The sequence below is a fragment of the Ovis canadensis genome, chromosome 24 (assembly GCF_042477335.2).
Source record: "Ovis canadensis isolate MfBH-ARS-UI-01 breed Bighorn chromosome 24, ARS-UI_OviCan_v2, whole genome shotgun sequence".
NCBI lineage: Eukaryota > Metazoa > Chordata > Mammalia > Artiodactyla > Bovidae > Ovis > Ovis canadensis.
Window position 1 is genome coordinate 40329156 of NC_091268.1, and position 17857 is coordinate 40347012.

The following is a 17857-nucleotide window of genomic DNA, read 5'->3' on the forward strand; positions in this document are numbered from 1 at the left end:
TACAGATACTTGCAGGGGCAAGTCTAATGGGCTGGATTGGGCTGTGATTAAAAGTCAATTTCTTTTCTGAAAGAGAAGCTTCTCACTCAGCTCAAAGCAATTATTTTCCTGGAGGGTGCTTCTCAAAATGCTGTGATGGCTAATCATTCTGAAGGCCAGATGCAGCCTGTGGGCCATCATTTGGGGATCCTCAGTAAGAATTGTGGCTTCCCCCGGTGGCTCAGATGGTAAAGAAACTGCCGGCAGCGCAGGAGACCTGAGTTCTATCCGTTGATCAGGAAGATCCCCTGGAGCAGGAAATGGCAACCCACTCCAGTATCCTTGCCTGGGAAATCCCATAGACCGAGGAGCCTGGCGAGCTACAGTCCATTGGGTCACAAAGAGTTGGACAGGACTGAGCAACTAACACTTTCACTTTCAATAAGAATCATAGAATTCTATGCTTCCCAAAATAGGCTACCCTGATATCTCATTTTATAAATGAGAAGACTAAAGTCGAGAGAGATTGATAGAGTCTACTACCAGTAGTACCTACTGGTAGACCAGTAGAGTCTACTACCAATAATTTTTCCCACTACACCACTCCCTCACTTCTGGGAAGTTTGTTCCTTTTTATATCTGCCTAATACAGTATGGAAAAAAATTTTAATTGAGTAATCTGTTTTATGCTTAAAAGACATCTTTGCCCTTTGGACTTCAGAGGTACTATAAAATGTCATTCACCAGTTTGCCCAGTGGAAAGGTCCATATTAATGTTGCTGCAGAACATCAAAACTCACATCTTCTTTTTACTTAGGATGCCTGTATGCTCTGACCTCAAAAGAGCTTTGTATGTATTATGTCTGTGATTTGACCATATCAGAAATGAAAGATGAGGAAATCTTACATTTATCATGTATCAATTCATTTAAAAGTAATAATAAGTGCATTACTTCTGAACATAATACTTTTAATGAAAAGAAGCTATATTTCCCACCAAAAAGATCAGTAGAAAATGTGGTATTGTTTTACATTTTCTTAAATCTCTTTAATACCTGGGTTAGTAGGAAATAGCTAGACTCATTTCTGCTTCATCAGCCAAACTGGTGGTGTTATTTTGGCTGATGTATTTGAAGAAAATGGGGCCTCACACAGACATATATTTGGGGCAGGGAATATTTTAATTGCCATTTTAGATAACTGTAGACATTCTTCTTTGATACGATTCCAAAACTTTGCAAGTGGTAATTTCTCAAAGGTCAGCCACAATGTGGCATCTGAAACCATATCAGTGAACTTTTGTACTCTGTTACATTAAAACCCATTGGTCTATCTTGCCCTTTGATTGTATATTTTACCCATGTATAATTTTGTAATATTAAGCATTGGTCATTTGGAAAGTGTTATTTCACTGATTTATGCAAATCTTCAAATGTTGACATTGGAAATGACATGCCATTTATGTAGTATTAAATGGCATCTCATTACACAATGTCAAAAAATTTCATATTTTTTAGTATTCCTATCATTTTTTTTTAAAGTAGTTTAAGTATTGGGAAACTATTAAACTCAAAGTGTAGACTAAACAAGTTTCCTACGTATTTCCACTGGAAAGCTTAAGATTTTTCATTGGCAACACACACCGTCAGTTGTTTCCATAAAGAGACAGGCTTACTTTTCTTGTATTTAAGAAAATGTCTGCCACACACTCATGTCTGAATAACTGTAGTTTGTCTTTTCATTGTTCATTCAAGTAAAGATGACATTTGATAAAATATTTGGCCAGTTCAGCTGGCAAATTAAATAATCACACAAGTGTATTCTAGATCAACTGTTGTACTTTGGCTTATAGCAGAAATGTTTGATGTGTACCTTGCATTTTTTCACACAGAATATTAAAATAAATGTGTTCTTATGGGTTCAAGTTTAGTAAAATTAATTTTTTTCGTTTCTTCAGTTCAGTTCAGTTGCTCAGTCATGTCCAACTCTTTGCGACCCCATGAACCACAGCACAGCAGGCCTCCCTGTCCATCACCAACTCCCGGAGTCCACCCAAACTCATGTCCATCAAGTCGGTTATGCCATCCAACCATCTCTTCCTCTGTTGTCCCCTTCTCCTGCCATCAATCTTTCCCAGCATCAGGGTCTTTTCCAATGAGTCAGCTCTTCACATCAGGTGGCCAAAGTATTGGAGTTTCAGCTTCAACATCAGTCCTTCCAATGAACACCCAGGACTGATCTCCTTTAGGATGGACTGGTTGGATCTCCTTGCAGTCCAAGGGACTCTCAAGAGTCTTCTCCAACACACAGTTCAAAAGCACCAATTCTTGGGCACTCAGCTTTCTTTATAGTCCAACTCTCACATCCATACATGACCACTGGAAAAAGCATAGCCTTGACTAGACGGACCTTAGTCGGTAAAGTAATGTCTCTGCTTTTGAATATGCTGTCTAGGTTGGTCATAACTTTCCTTCCAAGGAGTAAGCATCTTTTAATTTCATGGCTGCAGTCACCATCTGCAGTGATTTTGGAGCCCAGAAAAATAAAGTCAGCCACTGTTTCCACTGTTTCCCCATCTATTTGCCATAAAGTGATGGGACCGGATGCCATGATCTTCGTTTTCTGAATGTTGAGCTTTAAGCCAACTGTTTCACTCTCCTCTTTCACTTTCATCAAGAGGCTCTTTAGTTCTTCTTCACTTTCTGCCATAAGGGTGGTGTCATCTGCATATCGGAGGTTATTGATATTTCTCCCAGAAATCTTGATTCCCGCTTGTGTTTCCTCCAGCCCAGCATTTTTCCTGATATACTCTGCATATAAGTTAAATCAGTAGGGTGACAATATACAGGACCTTCTTAAGTGAAAACGTATTGTTGTCTGTTTCGTCATCAGTCATGGCACTGAAGAATATAATAACAACTGGTACAGTATGGTGCCAGTGCCTTGTAGCCACTCAAGCTATAAGCGGTTTTATTAATACCTACTGTTGTTTTTGCATCGTCCGTGCAAATACTGACACAGTAGAAAGTCTTAGAATTATGATAGAGATAATAATTGTTCGTGGGAACCCCTCTTCCTCCCAGGATCTGCGGAGCACACCTTGAGAAACACTGCTGTAGACCACTGGCAAGAGGTCTGTTCAGTCACTTCTAATTGCTATCTTCTGAGCACTCCTAGAGCATTTTTATGACCAAGCGGAGGAACCTGTCCATTTTTCAGACTGATTGAAAAGTGAAAGTGAAAGTCGCTCAGTTGTGTCTGACTCTTTGCAACCCACCAGAATAGTGGAATCAGTAGCCGTTCCTTTCTCCAGGGTATCTTCCCAACCCAGGGATCAAACCCTGATCACCCGCCTTACAGGCAGATTCTTTACCAGCTGAGCCACCAGGGAAGCCCAAGAATATTCAAGTGGGTAGCCTATCCCTTCTCCAGGGATTGAACCAAGGTCTCCTACATTGCAGGCAGATTCTTTACCAGCTGAGCTACCAACGAATCCCTTCCAGACTGGTTACAAAAAGAAAAAAGTTGTTCTCTTTAAGAAAGTATTTGCCCTGAGGTTAGATTTAGCATTCAAAGGATCCCTTTTTCCTTTGCGATTTTATAAACTTTGATCTCTACACAGTTTTCCAGGCACATATCTATTGGGTAAAGTGAAGCATACCTTGATGAATTATGATTCTAGCCAACTAGATAGATAAGTCAAGCCCAGCCTTGTTAGAAAGATGTTTACTTCCTAATCTCACAGAAGTTTAAATATCTGCTAAGTATCCCCAGACTGGATTGTAGTTTGGTGTATTCCACCTGTGCTAATCACCATAGCTTTTCACATCATTTTTCCCTGGCTCATTGGGTTTGGCTTTCGGCAGATTCTGTGTGGTTCTGAGATGAAAGTATTGTAATGCTCATAGGTTTTCTGGGCCAAATAACTCGACTTGGATCTCAGTGGTATACTCTGACCTTAGTTTTCTGAGTCTCAGTTTCTCTGAGCCTCAGTTTTCCTGTCAATAAAGTGGAGTTGATACTGAAGCTTGCCTTGTCTTGTGTGCCAATTCGTTGGTGAATCTATTATTGTGGATTCAAGGAGACTGTGCAAACACTTAATGCCAAGTCTGGCGTATGAAAAGCACTCCTACATGGAGGTTATGCTTTATTACCTGCCATTGTGCAGATTTCTTCTGTACTGCTGACAGAAGAGGGAGGAGGGAAGCTCGCTAACAAATAATAATCTTGGTAATTAGCTCACTCTTTGTTTAAAAGAAATCCCAATGTTTGACATGGTTTATTTACACAAAAGTAAGTTGGCAGTGTAGGAGTCTTCTGCCTCTGAAAATGTTCACCTTTATGTCAAAGCGGAATTTCCCCCCGTGCTTTTAGAATATGAGATCGCTGAGAAGAAAAAAATTCTCCTCAGTTTTGCAGCAACATGATAATTAGACAAAAGTTCAGCGCATCGAGATAATTAGATAGGATTTTAAAGCTACGCCTTTGCTTGAGTTCCCCCCAGAGCAAATATTCGACGTCTCCCCTATTTATACTGTTCATTTGCTTAGCAAACTTTCTCCAAGAATTAATAATGCCAACATGAAATTTAGCCTCGCTTGTCTAAATAACCCCAAACTGCAAATCGGATGATAGTTGAACTAGTATGGTTTTGCCGAAAGTACACTGTCAGCGTGTCTTTTCTGTCCTTGGGCGGTGTTTACCTGGGCTCCTGGTGATTTGTCTGTTTCTCTTCCTACTGAAAATAAATCAAGCCAAAATAATAATAATAATAAAATAAAACAAAGAAAGCATTCAGCAGGCAAAATAAATGTGTGGTCCATGTAGTCTCTGTGTTGGTTCTGTTTCCCTTCCTCCTTGGCTACAATCCTTCTATCTGATTGATTTCTTTTCCCTTGCCGTTCCTCAGCATTCATTCCATCCTGTCGTTTTAGCTCACAGGAACTTGGCACACTCTGTTTTGTTTATTTTTCTTTGGGGCATTCTTTCAGTGACTCCACATTTCAGCGCCTCCTGCGCACTGGGATCCAGAGACATCAAGATGAATTAGATTGAATCCAGGTGAAGAGGGGATGGGAGCGCAGTGTACTCTTCTCCAAGTTCTCTGTAAAGTCGATTTTTAAAGCCATAAATTACAATTTTTTTTAATCCTTAAAAAAACAGAGATGGAGCAAATTTGAAAATGAAGTCTTTATATCAGAGGTTGCAAACTGAGAGCCTCTGGCTGGGTCAGCCCACGAGCGTATTGATTCGGCCCATAATTTATTTCTTTTAATTTTTTTGAATTTGTTGTCACCACTGAAAAATTGGAAGATTTCTCATAAATCTCCGATTATGATGTTTTCTTTAAAATACTGGAGAAGTCAATTGATGAATCCCAATAAATATCAATAAAGTTAATATCAAATTGAAATTCAGCATGGCAAGAGTTCCCCCTGCGGGGGCTATGTGGAGACCATCCCCTAAGAAGACAAGATCTCTTTCCAATCCATCACAGCCCCGACCTGGCTGGCTTCCCTCATTGCCTCTGATAGCCACCTGGGCCCCTGTAAGGCATTTGAGGTTGCAGTCCTGCCCTAGCGTTAACTGGGACCATTTTGAAAATCCCTGTACACTTTATTGTGTGCCGCTCTGTGCTTTACTTGTTCTTTAAGCTTTAATCTGGGAGAAAAGAAAGGGGAGGCCTTATATTCTCTTCCCTTAAGAACTTCAGAGTTGGGTGAGAAAGCCAGACATAAACATAGCTTTAGTCCAACTTGGTGGTCCTCAGAAGATAACATTTGTAGAGGTGTTCCCCATGCCCAAAGCACTCTGGTCCACTGCTGGCTTTTGTAAATAAAGTTTTATTGGAGCAGAGCCACGCCTATTTGTGTACAAATGTACACCCACGGTCTCTGGCTGTTTTCATGCTTCAGTGGCAGAGTTGACTCATTGAGACAGGGACCATATGGCCCACAAAGCCAAAAATATCTGCTGTCTGGCCCTTCACAGGAGGAGTTTGCCAACATCAGCCGCAGAGGACTCAGTTTGGTCCTTCCGATGGCTCAATATGCTGCTGTAATTATGCTCCTATACTGCAGAGCTAGTCAGTGGCAGAACCAGGACTCATCTGAATAAAGTCTACATCCTAGTGTGTCATCGAAGACCTGTCCCTGCCAGTGCTGACCCGGTTCTCACACCTGGGGAGCAAGTCTGTGAGCGAGGCTTGCCCTTTAGGCTGGTGAAAGCATAAACACAGTTTAAGAGACACCATCCCAAACTACTTTCCCAGCTCTCCCTGGACCCTGAGGCTGCTCCTCTATTCCCACGTAGGAGGGGGCTTACAAGAAGCAACATGGGTGGTTAGAAGGAGGAGCTTGGAGCTGTTTATAGAGTACTTTGTGTAGGAATAAGAAAGCATCCTTGTCCTCCACATGCCTTGTCCAGTACCCCTGGGCTGACTATTGATGCCCCATGGGGTTTTGAATAGCCCGAGCCTTGTAGCCTCAACAGTTGCCCTGTGGACATAGAACCTTTAACCAGAGAATTTTCCTGGGGAAGCTGTCCCCTCCCTTCCCCTATCCCTCAGTTGGCCTGATTTCTGTTTTTCTGGTGGACAAGGATGGTTCATCCAGACTTTGTCTTTTGCAATCATTCAACCCGTCTTAACAACATATTCTAGCCTAGCTACCTTCACTACACCCCAGAGCCTCTAGTTGTATTCTGTTCTTCCTCTGCTTTTCATTTAGTGTTCCTGTGCTCCCCCCTTCTCTAGCCCAGTGAAGTCCCTGTCACTGCTATCTCCCATCTCATCTTGGAGCCTGATGCTACCTTGACCACCCTGGGCTGATTACACGGCCCCCAACTTAACATCCCTCGGGGATAGTAAAACAGGTGAATGCAGCATCATCTATGTCTAGTCACCAACCACTGGACCCCTGCAGAGATCATGACACTTTTCTAAACTCTAGTGAACTTGAACCTCATGATGTGTGTGTGTGTCCTCTCCAAAGAGTCCCGAAGTAATTAGATACATTGTATATCCCCATATAAAATCACAGAAGGTTAGAGCTGGAAGGGGCCTGACAGGTCTAGTCCAGGATCCCATTTGGGGATGCTGATATGTCTCAGAGCCCTGAAGATACTGCAGAGATGTCATAGATTTAGAGGCCTGCCGGGACCGGGCAGGTAGTATAACACGGCAGCAGCCAGGTTTATTTCATTATGCTGCTTTGCCTCAGGTTCTTTCAACACCTGAATATATTTTGCATATCTGGGAATTTCCTAAAGAAATCTGCTGTCTACTAATTTCTTAAAGCTTGTGGCTTCCTCCATCTCGGATCATCTATGTTGTTGCTGCTTGGTTGCTAAGTTGTGTCCAACTCTTTTGTGACCCCACGGACTGTAGTCCCCCAGGCTCCTCCTCTGTCAATGGGATTCTCCAGGCAAAAATACTAGAAAGTGAAAGTTGCTCAGTCACGTCCAACTCTTTGTGACCCTATGGACTATACGGTCCACGGAATTCTCCAGGCCAGAATGCTGAGTGGGTACCCTTTCTCTTCTTCAGGGGATCTTCCCAACTCAGGGATCGAACCCAGGTCTCCCACATTGCTGGCGGATTCTTTACCACCTGAGCTGTCAGGAAAGCCCCTAGGGTGGGTTGCTATTCCCTTCTACAGGGGATCTTGCTGACCCCGGGATTAAACCGGCGTCTCCTGCATTGGCAGGCAGATTCTTTATCATTGAGCCACCAGGGAAACCCTCTGTCATCTATACAATAGAGATAATAAATGTATTCACCTCCTAGGGTTGTTGTGAGAATTAAATACATTAATAGCTGCCAAGCCTTTAAATCAAGGGTTAGCACATGAGAAGTACACATGTAAGTACTTATGATGACAATGATTCATTCTCCTGGAAACATGAACCCATGAACTTTCACTTGAATCTTTACTGTAGGGAAAAACTCTGAGACCTGCTGATAAATGGCAACTTGGACTTGACCTCAGTGGCAGAGAGACAACTGGGGAGATGGGCGGGGATAAGGAACCAGAGGGTACCACGGGCCATCCGGCGGGCCATTGCCCTCAGCTCCCAACAACTGTTGCCAGGCAGGAACACAGACCCCATGTCAACAGATTTTTCAGTTTTTCAAAAGAATCCAGAACTCAGGATTTATACATGTGAAATCTGCCCAGTTTTAAATGTTAGCTGGAAAAAATAAAATTGTTTTTTGGAGACCAGACAAATGTATATGGGCTGGTTTCAGCCAGTAAGTGACTTTGAATGTAGTCTGATCACTATCACATTAATTGGATATGGAGGCCGTGGCATGGGAGGAGGGGGGCGGTTAAGAACCCCTGGTGGGCAGCTCAGGAAGGGGAGAACAAGGCCCAGATCTCTTTCAGTCCATTGCTCTACCCCCACAACAAAGCCTTTCTCCCAGTGAACCTGCACAATGGGAGTTCTGCCTCCTGCTTCCATTGGGATGGAGATTTTATTTTAACCATGCCGAGGGGAACCGTAAAAACCAGGGCTGAGAGTTTGGACTCTCCTCTCCTTCCCTTCAAGGGTTTCCCTGGTGGCTCAGTGGTAAAGAGTCTGCCTACCAGTGCAGGAGACTTGCAGGAGATGTGGGATCAATCCCTCCGTCAGGAAGGTGCCCTGGAGAAGGAAAGGGCCACCCACTCCAGTGTTTTTGACCGGGAAATCCCAGATCCCACGGTGGGCTACAGTCCATGGGGTTGCAAAAGAGTTAGACACCACTTAGAGACAAACAACAACAACTTATCTTCTTCTTGATGCTCACCTGTTGTTGTTGAGTTGCTAAGTTGTATCTGACTCTTTGTGACCCCATGGACTGCAGCACGCCAGGCTTCCCTGCCCTTCACTATCTCCCAGAGTTTGCTCAAACTCATCCTGGAGTTGACCTAAAGAGGTTTGAATTCTGGAACTCCTCTTCCCAGCCATGTGATCTCAGCCCAGGGTGGAGGGTAGGGGGTGGGAGTTAGTTACTTCATCTCAGTACCTAGACTCTTAAATTGTAAAATGGAGATTAACTGTAGGATCTTCCCATAGGGCTGCTGCAAGAATCAGGTGAATTCATTTCTAAAGCCCTTAGAACAGTTCGCAGTACTTATGAGCTCTCAGTAAAATTAGCTCTCAGGGGAAGGATTGCATCTTTTTCCGTAGGAATTTGGGGATCTTCTGCACAGTCTCATGTCTTCCAAGATACTATTAGTTTGGAGAGAGGGTGAAAATACCCAAAGGACACTTTAATTTGAATGTACATACACATACACGTATTTTCACAAATGCAGGGGCCTCACTTGTATTCCCTGGGGAACTGGAATGGGAGGATAGGGAGTGTGGCATGGGAGTAAGTTTGGAAACTTGTATGATGGATATAGAGGTAGACCAAAGTCCATTTTAGCCTAGGAATCATGTCTCACAGAGACCACTGATTAGATTACAGATGTGTGGCATTTACTTATCTTTACTATTTCAAGTGAAAAAAAAAATCAATATTTTTCAATTATCTCCAATGGTGCATTAAACTTACTTTGTCATATTTCATTTCGCTGTCCCGGAAAGAGAAAGGGGAAAGGGTCAAGAAAACACATTGGAAGAGAAGATGAAGTCTTTATAGCCATTCGTAATCATGCCTCCTGCCTTTCCATTCAGATATTTGGTCATTCACTCATTCATTGATTTCAGAAATGTCTCCCCAAGCCTACTCCTTCTAGGCACTGTGCCAGGTGTGGGTAATACAGTAATTGAAGGGAAAAAAAAAAAAAGGCCAGACAGCAGCCTCTGATCTCACAGAGCTGATATCTAGTAAGGCAGGCAGACCACAGCATCAAAAAAGAGATCAGATAAGTCCTGTGCAGAAGATCAAAGTCGGGAGAGCTGGGCGCTAGTCCTCTCTGAGCAAGGGGGTTCCTTTAGGCTGAGATTTGATTGACAAGAAGACCTAGGGGGTAAGGACAAAGGCCCCGAGGCAGGAAGGGATCCTGAATCCAGGGAGAAGACTGGGGGCTGCAGAGGTGTGAACGTAAAGGGGAAGAGGGAAATGTACAAAGTGAAACACACCAGAGGATGGTCAAGTCGAGAATGATGAGGTCTCATTTTTAGATGGCTGCGTGGGGTCGGGGGTGCGGGGCAGGGGGGAGATCTACCAGGTGGCTATTGATGAGATAGCGGAGTTCACAAAGGGATGATGGAGAGGAAGTGGCAGACTGAGGATATGTTTGGGTACCAGAGATCGCCAGAACTCCCTGAGATCCCCGAACAGCTGTTTCTGGGAGAGGAAACTGCTGAGTACCTACTACGTGCAGGACACTTCTTTTCTGTGTTTGTTTGTTTTTGGCTGCCTCAGGTTCCAGTTGTGGCGCATGGGCTTAGTTCCTCTGCAGCACGTGGGATCCTTAGCCCCCCAACCAGGGATCGAACCTGAGACCCCTGCATTGCAAGGCAGATGCTTAGCCACTGGAGCCCGGGGGAAGTCCCTCACATGTACTACCTTAGCCTTAAAATGGATGGAAATGGAGTCGGAACTATTAGGACTCCCAAACAGGTAATGAGTGGCTGACCCAGAGCCCAGCCTCTTAGCCACTGCACAGCATCCTTCCCAGGCTCTCATCTGATTACCAAGCCCAGCCGAAGAATGCACGGCTAAGCGTTTCTAAACCAAGCAAATGAGTGGAACAGTGTGCAGGTTATAAATAACCATTTCTAGCTGCCAGCTGCTGTTTAGGTTTGGAAAGGAAAAGAGGATCTTAGCATGACTTGTTTATCTCAGGTAATTTGGCAGTAAACTGGGCCCTGGGAATTTCAGTTCCACAGAAAATGCAAAGGAAGAGTGACAGGGATATTGTTTCGGGTGTTCAGAAAACAGGATGGAACTCAAAGGACCAGAACCAGCCTGGAGGTGCACAAGAAGAATTTGAAGAGGAAAGTGTGTCTCGGAGCCAATGTTTGTTTACTTGGCTCCCAAACAGTCATGCTCTTTGTCTAATAGATTTTAGTTATTATGATGAGATTTCCTTAAAGAGGTCTGTTTCCACCCACATGCACAAGAAAGGGTCCATGACACAAAGATGAGGAAATAATGGGAGGAGTGATTTTCTGCCCTAGCTGTCTATTAGGTTGGAAACTAGAGGCTTTTTTTTAAAGTCTTTATTGAATTTGTTACAATATAGTTTCTGTATTAGGTTTTGTGTGTTTTGGCCATGAGACATGTGGGATCTTAGTTCCCCAACCAGGGATCAAACCCACACCCCTTGCACTGGCAGGCGAAGTTTTAACCACTGGACCACCCGGGAAGTCCCAAGAGGCCTCTTTTGCTGGGCCCGTCCAGAGCACTGACATTTTTTAAATTGTTTGTCAACATTTAAAAATTAGAAGCTTTTTTCACAAACCTATGCTCCTCTGGAAGAATCTCACCTAACAAAACTGAGCCCACATTCCTGCCTGGAAACCAGCAGCTAGAGACAAACTGAGATTCCTCATTAGGCTGGGCAGGGGCTCAGCCCTGTCCCCACCCTGCCATTTTCCTCTGTCACACGTGTCTCTGCAGAGGCTGTAGGTGGAAGGATCAAGGTTCAGAAAGCTGGGATGGGGCTGAAGGCCAGTGGGGCTGGGGCACTCCCATTCCTGGAGTTGAAGGACAGGCAGGCAGACTGCCAGGTGTAGTGAGCACTGGATTAGCAGCTAGGCTGACAGGTTGCTAACCCAAGTTCTTTCTCTTTTTTGCTCTGTGACCTTGGGCAAGTTACCTTGCTTCTCTGAGCTTCGTGGCTTTGCTGTTGTGTATGACGGTGATGGTGGTCTAGTTGCTAAAGTCATATCTGACTCTTTGGCATCCCCATGGACTGTAGCCCACCAGGCTCCTCTGTCCATGGGATTTTCCAGGCAAGAATCCTGGAGGGGGCTGCCATTCCCTTCTCCAGGGGATCTTCTCGACCCAGGGATTGAACCTGGGCCTTCTTGCACTGCAGGCGATTCTTAATGGATTGAGCCATCAGGGAAGCCTGTTGTGGATGATAGGGAGTTCCGAGAACTGTCACCTGGGGAGGAACCTGGCAGTGGCAGGTTCCCAGTAAATACCTGGAAATCATGAGTCCGACAACCCATCTGGACAGGTTGTAATCTTCCTTTCCTTTTATCTTTTTCCTTTCTCACCTTATCTAGCCATTTTATTTAAAAACAAACAACAACAACAAAAAACTTTACCCTCAAATAAACAAGCAAGTCACCACCAGCCTACTGGCTTGGTTTAGAAATTGTTTCAATGTCCAGAAACCGTATTTCATCCTTATTTTATTCTTATCTCTTACACATCACAGACTGATGTCTTGAAAGAAGTAGTTCAGCGAATTCCCTGGTCCAGTGGTTTAAGACTTCGAGCTTCCACTGCAGAGCGGGGCAGAAGGTGGGGGCGGGCTTGATCCCTGGTTGGGGAACCAAGATCCCGTGGTGCAGCAAAAAAAAAAAAAAAAAAAAAAGGCAGTGTGTCCTCTGATTGTGTTTTCTTTCAAGCAAGTTACAGGATCCCAAGGTCCATGGAGGCTTACTTTTTTTTCCCTCCCTTGCACCTTGGATGGGAATGTCAACAGCATTTTTCACTATGTTAAAAAAAATCTGAACCAGACCTTTTGGACATTTAATATTTTAAGTATATTCTAGTTTCTTTTTTTTTTTTTAGAGTCCAAAATACATTTTTGTTGTTGCATTCTATGTATCATGTTTTCTGGGCTTCCCTGGTGGTACAGATGGTAAAGAATCCACCTGCAATGAGGGAGACCTGGGTTTGATCCCTGGGTTGGGAAGATCCCCTGGAGAAGAGAATAGCTACCCACTGCAGTATTCTGGCCTGGAGAATTCCATAGTCAGAGGAGCCTGGCAGGCTACAGTCCATGGGGTCGCAGAGTCGAACACAACTGAGTGACTCTCACATATGTCATGTTTTCTGACATACTAGTTAAATTACTTATGCCAATTCCAATCATAGTATGGTTTCCTTTGTTTCTTGCTCTTTAATTATTATTATTATTATTTTTTGGAGTTTAGTTGCTTTCGTGGTTGTGTTAGTTTCTGCTGTACAGCAAAGTGTTTTAGTTTCCTGAATAGGAAATATATCCATCTAAATCCTTCAAAAATAAAAACAATATAAAAAGTTTACATTGAGCAGCCACTGTTGCGCATGTGCTTTCCAGGTAGTTCTCAGTATAAATAGAACCAGTACAGTCTTATTTTCCCTCTTTCACAGAGAAAAGAATCATATAATGTCAAGTTTCTGCCCCTTGAGTTTTTCACTGAACATATGGCCATCTTATCAGCTTGCCATTCTCGCACCCAGTATTCCATTCCCTTGTGTGGGTCCAGCATATTTATTCAGCCGGTCCTCCGCTGTGATAGACTTATAGGTCACTTCTCATATTTTCCATTGCAAATCACAATGCAGGAAATACCTCGTGCATGCATTTGTTTCCTGTTTGTGGAGGTATTTCTTCCCGGTTGATTCCTAGAAAGGATATTGCTAGCTTAAAGGGATACTGCCAAAAGCCTCTCTGAAGATGTTGCCAAAATCCCCTCCACAGCGCCTGTATCATTTTATACGTCTCCCAACAGTACTCTAAAAGGCCTTCTTCCCAGCTCTCGTCAGCAGTATATTGCCACATCTCTGGATTTTTGCCAGCCCAATGATTGAGATGAAGTGGCATCTCAGTGGGATATTTGCCATTTAAATGAAATGACATAGATACATAAAATGAGAACAGGATGAGCCCTCGTATTTGGACAGCAGAAGAAATAAACTTCTTCAGGGATCGAACCCAGGTCTCCTACTTGGCAGGTGGATGCTAGATGCTTTACCACTTGAGACACCTGGAGAGCCCTCCTATACTGGTTTGTTTACGTGTATCAGTGGCTCTTGTCACCCTCCAATGGCAGAGTTGAGTAGTTGCACCAGAGACCTTAAAACTGCATGACTTTATGACCTATAAATTTTTTTTCTTTAATTTTATTCTCTGGCCCTTTATAGAGAAACCCTATTGACTCCTGACCTGGAGGAGTGAATGTGAGAATACAGGAGATGAAGCTGGTGCATAGAACCTGGCCCTTAGTAGGTGTCCCGTCCAGAACATTTAGCCTTCATCATATTGGTGCCCGATTCGTGCCCCGACCTCTGACAAGTTCCTTCTACCCCAAGACAAAAGAATAGAGGGAAATAATTACAATAGTTGTAATTTAGGGACTTCCCTGGTGGTCCAGTGGCTAAGACTCCACACCTCCCAAAGCAGGGGGAGCTGCATTCCCTCCCTGGTCTGGGAAATAGATTCCGCCTGCTGCAACTAGAGATCCCACGTGCCATAACTAAGATCAGAAATCCCACATGTCACAACTAAGATGTGGCACAGCCAAATAAATAAATAAAAATGAATATGTAAAAAAAAGCGTAGATCATAAAAAATTAAAAATAGTTTAATTAGAAATACATAAAGTTATATTTTGCATATGTCTTTTATCACATACCATGGATTTCCAAATGCACCAAATATTACACATGCACATAGGTCTACATCAGTGGGTATAAAATCTTGTGTCCTGGAGACTGTTCTTTATAAGACGTTTAAGGCTGTTTTTCAAGGGGAATTTTGACACTGATTTTCCCATGCCTGCCAACTTCAGAATCTAACATCCAAGGAAAATGCAACTTCCCTCTAAGTGGCAGCGATGAACATTATTATCTGCATCTAGAGCAAAGTGAAACTCAAGTGTCAGAATCTTCCAACCATTGAAAATTAATCCTAAGTGCAGATACAATCTCTCTGAAAGCCTACATGGGAGAATGGTGTTATATTTACAACAATTCAATGCAGTCTTTTTTTTTTTCTCTTTTCCCCAGGCCAACATCTGTTTTCTAAAGTGAGGTGCACATGTAGTATTTACATTTGGCCTTATTTATTGTTTTCTGGCTGTAGCTGGCAGGTCACCTTGCAAAATGCGGAGGAACAGCCCCTTCATTTCACAAGCAGCATATATTGATGTTAATGTCACCTTCTTCCCCCCTCCCTGAGTTGTCATGAGGGTAAAATGAGATCTTTTTGGAAGCTACTCAAAGGAGCTAAGTGCAGTAGACAGGCGCCATGTAATCTGGTTCCTCTGTCCGTGGGGAGAAGGAGCCGTCTCCACACTGAGCTACCTGGAGAGGAGAGGGGCTCAGTGATGTGAGGACAGAGGCATTTGATAACAAACGTGCATAATTAGAGTGAATTATCTTCACTGAAAAATAAGCAAATTATCTTCCAATTTAATGAATAAAGAATCTTCTAATTAACTCCAATAGAGAAATTTGCTTGCAAATTTCAGTGGTTAAGCTCTCTGTTCTTTGCATTAATTTTTTTTTTTATGGCCCACCCTAATTTTCTTTATTGCTCTTTATTGGTATCACAGAATTTTAGAGGTGGAAAGCAAACTCATTAGGTGATTCAGCCTGCTTCTCATTAAAAAAAAAAAAAAAAATTTGAAAGAAAATATGGCCCAGAGAGAACCTGTTGGATCCTGTGAGTTATCTAAGATCTCATAACATGCAGCAATCCCCTGGACTGGATCCTCAAGCCTGTGTGTGACCAGCACGTGAAGGGCCTCTGCCGGACTCTGGGGTCTGCTGTGTTCACCCTGAACCAGCTTTGTTTCCCTCCTGCTCCCAGCCCTTGTCGCGGGCTTTGCTTGGCTCTGCAGGCATCTTGCCGACTGCTAGAGCTCCCTGACCTGTCAGCCCAGAGCAACGCCAGCCTGCTCTGTCCCCTTCCAGCTCCCGGGTCTCCTACTACCTGGTGTGTCGTCCCTGGTCCACCTTAGGGCCGACCCAGAGGCCCTCAACCAACAGCCAGAGCAGGTGTGCAGAAGGGTTTGGAGGAGCCGTCCAACCTAGCTCCTGCCCCAGAGCATTAGGGATCAGAAGTCAGGTTAGAATCGACATGACAGCCTGGATCACCTGATCCCTCGATCCCAGGCTGTTTTTTTTTAAATCAATAAACTTTATGGAGTAGATTTAGGTTCATAGGGAAATTGAGTGCAAAGTACGGAGTGTTTTCGTCTACCCCCTGTCCACCCATGTAAAACCTCCCCCGCCACGGGCATCCTGCAGCACAGTGGTATCTTTTTCTGGGCTTTTTTTTTTTTTAAGTAATTAATTAATTTTATTTTTAGCTGTGCTGGGCTTTCTCCAGTTGCAGTGCGTGGGTTTCTCCTTGGAGTGGCTTCTTTTGTTGTGGAACACGGGCTCTAGAGCTCACAGGCTTCAGATGTTTTGGCTCAAGGGCTTAGTTGCCCCAAGGCATGTGAAATTTTACCAGACCAGGGATTGAACCCATGTCCCCTGCGTTAGCAGTTGGATTCTCAGTCACTGGACCACCAGGGAAGTCCTTTTCTGGGCTCTTTTTCGTCTTTAAAACCCTAGGTTGTCTTAAGGCCAAAAAAAAAAAAAAAGCAAACACACACACGAAGAACCTAAGCAAAGTAGGTGTCTGTGAAACACAAAGGCGTGCATGCTGTGGGTGTCAGATCCACTCACTCTGTCTTGTCATTCTCTGTTAATCTGTCCCTAAAGCCAGTGGCTGGTGGCTGCTCACACGTGGAGGTAGCCTTGCTTCAGCCCTCTCTCTTCTCTGTCTTTCAGAATCAATTTCAAATGTTAAGGGCTGGGATTCTCATTGGCTGTGATTGGGTCAAGGGCCCATACCCAGTGGAGCATACCAAATTCAGGGTATGGGGTCATGTACCATCATGGTTGCCGCAGGACCACCGTGGGGATACAGAGGAAGAAAAGAGAGAAGGGAGCAGTCTAGAGTGTCATCATGAGCTCAGCAGATACCTCCAAAGATGTCTGCTATACCATGATACTGTATTACCCAGGGTCTCCTACAAATAGCTACCTCTTTTCTACATCCTTTTATATATGGGCCCAAAGTTTGGCCAGTGCCACAGGTTCATCTTTGCACCTTTGCTTTTTCCCTTATCCTTTTTTTGGAAAGAGCCTCATCTTTTGACCTGAGCTTTTTTTTTTTTTTTACCAGCTATGAGCAGCTCTCTGTGTCTTAGTCATATGTGGACCCACCGGAAGTGACCACATGCAAAGATAAACATCTGGGACTTACCTGGCAGTCCGTGGCTAAGACTTCGTGCTCCCAGTTCAAGGAGCCCAGGTTCAGTCCCCTGTCAGGGAACGAGATCCCACCTGCCACAACTAAGACCTGGCGCAGCCAAATTAATTGAAAAGAGAAAGTCTTTCCTCTCTGACTCTGTCCACTTCTCTTGCGTCTCAATGAGTCATCACTCAGCCTTTTTGTTCCCACCTTCAGAATGCTCCTGGTTAATGGAACATGTGGTTGTGACCTTCTCACGGATAGCCACCCGAGAGTGAAGCTGGACAGTTTGCGAGACACTCTGACGATGTGCAGGGAGACTCCTGTCTTATGTTCTAAAACCAGAGCGATCCATTAATTTTCCATCAAGGACTCCTTTCATAACGGCTGCTTCCATCAAAGTTGTGAAAACTGCATTTGGAGTAGCATGTTTAAACATCCTGATGTCGATCTGTGAAATGTATGCATACCTTCAACGTTAGTCTTCTAGTTTTCTGAGAAAAGCAACAATTCTCTCTGAAATTGCCCCATTATGTGAAATGGGGGTGATTACTGCTAATTCACATTTGCACCAGCACCTATGCAGCGAGATCGGAGGTTTGGCGCTGCATATTGGCACGCACTCATCAAAGGTTATATGTATGCGCACGGTGGAAGGCATTTTATATAATTCCAAACAATTTAATAAAAATGTAATTTGACTGGGAAAAACTACAGTCTGTCGGCCCTTGCAAAGTGCAGATAATGTT

The 17857-nt window shown here is 43.8% G+C and overlaps 1 protein-coding gene across 4 annotated transcripts in view; it reads left to right on the forward strand.

Annotated features, from left to right (window-relative positions):
- KATNIP (katanin interacting protein) overlaps positions 1 to 17857 on the forward strand; it is a 233032-nt gene that overhangs the window by 1213 nt on the left and 213962 nt on the right. The window lies entirely within an intron of this gene.